This window comes from Etheostoma spectabile, chromosome 2, assembly GCF_008692095.1.
Source record: "Etheostoma spectabile isolate EspeVRDwgs_2016 chromosome 2, UIUC_Espe_1.0, whole genome shotgun sequence".
Taxonomy (NCBI): Eukaryota; Metazoa; Chordata; class Actinopteri; order Perciformes; family Percidae; genus Etheostoma; species Etheostoma spectabile.
In genome coordinates this window covers 7,751,547-7,758,981 of record NC_045734.1, presented here as the reverse complement: position 1 = coordinate 7,758,981, position 7,435 = coordinate 7,751,547, and the positions used below count along the sequence as shown (strand labels likewise).

General features: G+C 40.5%; 1 long non-coding RNA gene across 1 annotated transcript in view; it reads right to left on the bottom strand.

The window, feature by feature from the left end:
• Positions 1-3,188: 3,188 nt before the first annotated feature.
• LOC116706718 (uncharacterized) overlaps positions 3,189-7,435 on the bottom strand; it is a 16,613-nt gene continuing 12,366 nt past the window's right edge. The window contains exons 2-3 of the long non-coding RNA XR_004336302.1: positions 4,949-4,951; positions 3,189-3,261 (exon numbers count right to left, since the gene is read on the bottom strand). This is a non-coding gene — a long non-coding RNA (uncharacterized LOC116706718). The remainder of the gene's footprint in view (positions 3,262-4,948; positions 4,952-7,435) is intronic.

Here is a 7,435-nt window from a genome sequence, read left to right as displayed (position 1 = left end):
CTAAATTCACTGCACATATTGTACGGAATAACTAATAATTATAATAATTACTTTCTATTAAGGCGCTACACATTCTGGGTAAACTTATCTATATGATTATACAGTATATATTTTAAGCAGCTATAATAAATATTTTATATTAACAATAGATCACATGACTAATGGACAAGGGTCACTTGCTGTGTAGTCACAGAAACCATAACTATTTTGGTTTACTTTTGTTGCTCTCAAAAGCATAGTTTTCACCTTCAGCAATCAGCTCTGTACACTGTATTTTGCAGCTATAAAAGCCAGATGATATTTGTGACAGGAGTTTGGGGAGACCAAAACAAAGCTAAAAGTCAAATGTAATTTTGGACATGCTAATGTTACTCTATATCTTCAGCATTTGAAAGTAGCCTAGGCGGCTGTTTGCTAAGTATGTAGCTATATCAGCTTAAGGCACTACAGGCAAAAACCTAATTTTTTCATGCACTGGTCAATTTTGGGCTATTTTAGTTCAATAACATGTCTTCTTTCAGATGAGTGGAAAGAAAACTTCCAAAATACACATTTAGGTGTTCATTTTACTAACCTTTGTCTATTTGCATCTGTAGATTTCTCCTCAGTTCAGCAAATGTTAGCATTAAATAATCCCTCATTTGCATAAGTAAACTCTTGAGAAAAATCTAATAGAAAAAAAACAGATACACACTCAGAGAATACAAGAAAAAAACTCCCATGAAATTAGATTAGGGTTTAATTAAGCTTTTGATTATTCAGAAAAAAAATATGTTGCAGAATCATTAAATGGGCCGAAAACAACAGGAAAGTTCAGGTAATAGAGTGGGTGCAAACAGAACTGCCAATGTGTGACAGTGAAATAAAATATATGCATATATATTCTGTAGAGAAGAGATTGGCTGCCACAGATGCATACAATCACAGCAAGGACATTCGATCAATGTGCACAATCATACCAATAGACATAGATTGAGCGTCTGATGCAACATGTTGCAGAGCTTCACTGAGTCTCCAGCGACATGTTTCTGCATCACTGCTATCAAGACTCGTATCACAGAGGAAGACTGTATTGCTCTGATGTTTTCTTCATGCCTGAAGAAAAGCCAACCCAACATTTAAATATGGACTTTCTCACCAATCGGCCGCAGACGGTGAGACTGGGCCCCCACCTCTCCTCCCACTCGTATGTTGAGTACTGGCCTCCCACAGGGCTGCGTGCTGAGCCCCCTCCTGTACTGCCTCTACACCCAGACTGCAGTCCACCCACAACAACAACCTCATCGTCAAGTTTGCTGACGACACCACAGTGGTCGGACTCTCTCAAAGGGAACGAGGCAGCCTACAGAGAGAAGTCCTGAACTTGGCAGCTTGGTGTTCGGAGAACAACCTGTCTCTGAACACCAAGAAAACCAAGGAGATCATCATCAACTTCAGGAAGAAGAGCACTGACCTAGCCCCCCTGTACATCAACGGCGAGTTGTGGAGAGGTCCCACCTTCCGGTTTCTTGGTGTCCTCATCTCAGCTGACATCTCCGGTCAGCCAACATCACAGCGGTCATCAAGAAGGCCCAGCGCGACCACACTTCCTGAGGGTCCTCAGAAGCACGACCTGGACTCCAACTTGCTCTGACCTTCTACCGCTCATCCATCGAGACTGCTGACCTACTGCATCACAGTATGTACGGCAGCTGCACCGTGGCAGACAGGGAGAGGCTGCAGAGGGTTGTAAGGTCAGCACAGAATCACCGGCTGCCCTCTCCCCTCCCTGACGGACATCTACACCTCCCGCTGCCTCAGCAGAGCAGAGAACATCATAAAGGACAGCTCCACCCCGGCTCTGATCTGTTTGACCTGTTGCCCCAGGAAGGCGCTACAGGTGCATCAGAGCACGGACCAACAGACTCAAGAACAGTTTCTTCCCGAAGGCCATAACGACCCTGAACTCACCCCTGAACTCACATATGCACTGACTCCACTCCACAGCCCCCCCCGGCCCGGACTGTCTTCTTCATTCCGTCCGACTGTGCAATATTATTGTTATCTGTTACTGTTATATAATACCTCATAGGACACTGGAATCTGTGAAATTTCATTTCATACAGTGCAATATTAATACATTAACCTTTCCATTACTGTGCATATGTATTTACTTAATATTAGTACTTAATCATTTCATTCCATCACTGTGCAATATTATTTTGAGTGTTAACACCTACCTATGCTTATTCAAGCTGATTATATATGTATACTTGACAGTCACTACACTTTATATCTTTGACTTTATATTTGATATTTTATACTGTATATTCTTATATTTTTTTGTGTCAACACTGCAAAGGGATGCTTATAATCCGTGTGCCAGTACCGTGTACTTGTGTATAATGACAATAAAGGCATTCTATTAAATACAACAATGGCTCAGCAGGTGGCCCTGGGGCAAGCAAAGAGGAAGACCCCCCCCCACCCGGGCCGGTCCCAGGAAGTCCAGAGCTGAATTTCCTTTCTATTGAACCTCTGCTACTTAATAATATCCATGTTCTTACTAAGATATCAAGATGCAGTGGGATGAATACAATTAATCTGCAAAGTTTATTTTTCCCGTGCTTAGCCTTTTGAAATTCACCTGTCAGGTCACAGGAATGTGCTGCTTTTGAAAAATGTAAGGTTGTGAAAGGAAGCACACTTTAGATTCATGAAAGAAAACTGCAATCAGTTCCTCTGTTGTGAGACTGCGAGCAGATTTGTGGAGCGAAAGATGACATTTTACATGAACAAATAAATTGAATTCCTTGCATGATGCATCTTTTTTTCTTAAGAGATAAAGACAGATTTCTTCTTATGCGTAAATGTCAATGGAAAAAAAAATATTCAATTTGAATGACCTACAGTGAATGCAAGGATGCATTGTGTTCCAGCTCAGACAGAGCCTACTTCAGGAAACGGCGGATATGAGTCTGCTGCTTTAGATGCAGAAAGGCGGCTTCATTGTACTGATTCACTGTTTCTCTCACACTAGCCAGACAATACATCAAACACGGTAGATGATCAGAAGCTCAAAATAGACCCAATCAGCTGTTCAGTTTGTGCCCATTGTCATGCTCTTTGGATTTAATTGCTATTTCTGTGAGAATTCGATGAGAAGATTGATACCACTGTCATATCTGTCATTTAAGTCTGAAGCTGGAGCCAGGAGATGTTTAGGTCAGCTTGAGCCAGGCTAGCCGTTTCCCCCTGCTTCTAGTCTGTATGCTAAGCTAACTGTCCAACAGTAGCTCCAGTTTAGGACTACTTTAGTGTCTTTTAGAGAATTTTTTTTTTTTTACTGTTCTGGATGCATCACCTCTATAATCAACCTCAATTCCAGTAAGAATATGGTTGGGTTGTGCTTACATTTTGTTGCTGAAAAAAATATTAACACAAGTTAAGAGAAGACTACTGTATGTCCTCGTAGTTATGGCCTTGTATGGAAAATCTTTGGAGTCAAACTTGGATTATTAAGAAAACATATAACATAGCTTCAAGATAGAAGACTGTTCTGTGGCCAGGGTGGAGCAGTGGCTCTCAAAACTGCTCTTTGATCACACACACACACACACGTTTCCAGTTAGTAAATCTGGATGACCCAAATAAGCACAAGCACGCACTCTTCTCTGACAGGTATTAATCTTGACAGAAGTCAAAAGACAAAATTGTATTGATTTCTTTGTGTGCAATTCCAGCCTCCTCTTAACACCTCTGACCACAAAAAAAAAAAAAAGGCGAGAGAAGGCAAATTCAATTTCTGTCATGTCCATATTTCAGCTTAGACATAAAATACCACACACACACACACACACACACACACACACACACCACACACACACACACACACACACACACACACCACACACAACCAACACACACACACACACACACACAACTAGTAACAAACGCATCAGCAGCATAACAGTTTGGTGAGTAGACCAAGCCTTTTTAATTGAGCAGAGTTTTGCAGTATTAATGGACAACTGAGGTGTGTTTCAAACTAACTTGTCTTGGAAACCATCCTGCTGCTGTTATCTCATCTTAATTGCATTTATCAGAAACTGTACAGCCTTGACAAGCCTGAGAATGTACTCTTTGGATCCAGACATCCATTGGCTGTTGTTGGGATTCTGAAATAAATCATAGTAAATACTCTGCAGTCCAGATTTTTCGTATTTCTGAGACATATGGAGTAAAGGTTTCTGTATGCTCAGAATTAACTTTGTCCGAGGGTCCCTTTAAAAGCTAGAGTCCTTATAGCTACTCTAAATGGCCACAATTGAAGGCGGGTCCATGTGGCACACATTTTGTCTTTTTTGTTATCCACTTTCCTTTGTCCACGAAGATATTCATAGAGTTGCTTGTTTGTATGCCAACGAATGGAAATTGACAGAAGTAATAGTGTGAAAAATGATGATAAAGAGCTGGTTGTGATTGTCCCATTGTAAGTTTAGAAAAGTGAAAAGGGTCTCTGATGCTGTTTGGATGAGGCATGAGAACCTGTGCTTCCAGTGAGGTGTGAAACAAGACATCATGTCTGCAAATGGTAAAAAGCCAAGAATAGTCAGTCCTGCTAATAATGTTTTGGGCCATTTATTTCAAAGCGCAACTCTCGCCAAAATGCAACCTATGGTGTTTTTGTGAATAAGCCCAAGTAATACCTTTTTTAACCCAAAATTTGGATGGAAACGCCATTTTTAAGAGATACTGTATTTCCGGTCAAATCCTTTTGAATGGAAGTGCTAGGAGCTTGATTTTGATGCTATCATAGTAGTGCCCCTAGCTCTCCCATTCAAAAGGTCATTTGGCTGAAAACGAGAATACAGTAAGTCTTAAATGTACTGTATTTACAGAGCGCTTTTCTAGTCTTAACAACTACTCAAAGCGCTTTTACATCATATAGGAACGATTCACCATTCACGCACTGTGGCCAAGGCTGCTGTACAAGGTGCCACTTGCTCATCAGATAAACACTCACACACACTTACACTCCGATGCGCAGAATCGGGGACAACTCGAGGTTCAGTGTCTCACCCAAGGACACTTCGACAAGGGACTGCAGGGCCAGGGATTGAACCACCAGCCTTCCAATTGGCAGGCAACCACTCTACCACTGAGCCACAAGTGGCCTTTCCGTACTAATTATGCTTTTAAACGAAAGTTTCACTCTGGTAAGTTCACAAAAACACCCTAGGTTGCATTTTGGCGAGAGTTACGCATTAAGGTTTCAACTTAATTATCTCCCACAATCTAGTATTTTGTCATCCTAAATGGTGACCATAGGTAGTTTTTTTTAAAAGCTTACTTACTTATTTGTTATAGTTTTGAATTGATGCACCAAATATTTGTTGTAAGGTGCTACAGATTTTATGTGTTAATTTACCCCCACCAGAGCAATAAATGCACTATGTATGTGATGGTGTGTTCCAGCAGCTGGTATTGACATGAAGTTAGCTCAGCCACAGAGCAGGAAAATGTAAAATAAGGGGGGGGGGGTCAATGAATTATTAATGCCTTGTTCTTGCCACTATATGGCCTATGTGTCATTGCATGCATGCCCTGCCTTAACAATTCCTGCTTCATGCTGCAACTTGCTCCCTCAAACATTATACACAGTGTTCTTCTCTTTCTTTCTTTCTTTCTGCAATATTAGATGTACCATACATTACCTACAATCAGGTATAAGGTCACAGTCTTTTTTCAGATATTAGCCCATTCACTCAAGTGAATTAGAGAGCGACAGGGGAACCAAAGCAATTACTTTTCCATACTTTGCTAAATGCTTTTAATTCAATGTTCCAATCAGTTGCATCATTACAAGAAAAAAGGTACTGGGCTCACCTAGAAGTTGCACAGTATCTCCAATCTCAGCCCCTTTGTCACAAATGTGACTCAAGGGACCTTTTCAATGGAGCAATAATACAAAAAATACAGACCTGAAGCATTGCATCATTACATTTTCATGCTAGGACTAACTATCAGGGCAGCGGATGTTTCATGATTCAATAGCTGGTTATTATAACACCTGTCATAGTACAACAGTGAGTTTGCTTACATGCAAACCAATATTGCACTATTATTCCAAATATAACTATATTCTGAATTTGATACAGGTCATGTAAACCAGCATATTCCAGTTGGAAATTCCGAATAGGGCCTTTTTCCAAACGTAGCATTTTCCGATTAAAACATGGAATATTCCAGTATTATTTAGGTTTTAGAGGCATTCTTTGGACATGTATACGTCGCATTCGGAATGTGCATCTCGATTGTGGTTTTTAACCGCAGGTTACCCCCAGTGTACGGCCTCAACTTACAGTCAGCTCTGGTCCATGGTTGCTGTACACAAACCAAGCAGCCGGCGGTTTGCAGGGTTGCGGTAGAGAAGAATAACCAAAAGAAAAGAAAGAGAAACACAGCTACTTTTAAACATGATTGAAGGAATAAAAGAGGTAGTCTATTTTCACACGCTCCAACTAGTCCGCCACCGCAGAAGAACTTTGAAAAAAAATATATAGCATGGCTACATATAAACAGGAATATTAGTGGAATATTCACTTTCATTAGCCATGTAAATAGCTTTGTCGAAATTTTGTCTTTGGGAATAAGTGCAAAAACCTGAATATTATGATGATATTATGATCATTGTGATGAATATCAACGTAGTCAGTATTCCAGATAGTTTACAGATCAAAAAACACACCAGGATGGCTATTCTGAAATTACACTGCCAGCCAGCAAACATTTCACAAGGTGTAGGTGATAGATAATAAGCAAGGCGAATGCTCACCAATTGCTATGGTCAAAGCCTGTGAACTGTGAGCTTCTATAAATGAATGTAAATAAGAGTTAGTGGTGTGTAGTCTTGCATTGCCAGACCTATCGCTACAGCGCTAAGGTGTGGCTATAACACATATACTGTACATTCTAGGGCCCTGTTTACATGTACGTAGTTATTTTGACAAAGATATTTAAATTTGTTTGTGTTCTTGCTTTACACGTAAACAGAGAATTTGCCTCTGAAAACGAGTCTTTCAAAAAACTCCCACCAGAGAGAAGGTTTTTGAAATCTTTGTTTGCCTGTTTGCAGGTAAACTGAGACAACCGGAGGTTTAAGCAGCTCAGGAAGCGAGGACAAGACGAGAGAGGAAGTGGTTCGTTGCTGTTGTGGCTATTTTCGGGATTCTGATTGGCTAACGTGGGCTTGAGCTTCTCGTTACACTGTCACCTACAGGTTTGGCATGTTCTTGACGGCATTGACAGCAAATATAAACGGGTACGTGTAACCAAACACTTTTCTGAAAACTGACAGCTGTGCATGTTATATTTGAAATGTAGCCTAGTATAGGAGAAAAAAAAAATATTGACAGTGCAGGTGAAAGAGAGAACGAGAGTAAAAGAAAAAAAA